Raw genomic sequence first — 313 nt, forward strand, 5'->3', positions numbered from 1 at the left:
GACTCCGTCTCAAAAAAAAAAAAAAAAAGACATAAACATGTAACTCACACAAGATAGATACACAGTTGTGACTCACACAGACACACAAAGGCACAGCTCTAGGCCCCACCCCTTGAGAAAATCTTCCAGCCTCACCAGAGGCTTCTTTTAGCTGCTCCCCACTGCCCCCTAGGGCTGGCTACATCTCCTCGGAGCAGGGTGCCCAACCTGCAGAGCCTGTGGGGCCCCGAGGATCCACAGTCCCCAGCCAGCTGAGCCTGAACTCCACCCCAGGGCCCCAGGGCCCCAGGGCCCAGGGAAGAGGAGGTGGGGC

At 57.2% G+C, this 313-nt stretch overlaps 1 protein-coding gene across 1 annotated transcript in view; it reads right to left on the bottom strand.

Annotated features, from left to right (window-relative positions):
- CCDC42 (coiled-coil domain containing 42) overlaps nucleotides 1-313 on the bottom strand; it is a 25249-nt gene that overhangs the window by 18411 nt on the left and 6525 nt on the right. The gene's annotated exons all lie outside the window — the stretch shown is intronic.

The sequence above is a fragment of the Colobus angolensis genome, unplaced genomic scaffold, assembly GCF_000951035.1.
Source record: "Colobus angolensis palliatus isolate OR3802 unplaced genomic scaffold, Cang.pa_1.0 Scaffold47, whole genome shotgun sequence".
Lineage (NCBI taxonomy): Eukaryota > Metazoa > Chordata > Mammalia > Primates > Cercopithecidae > Colobus > Colobus angolensis.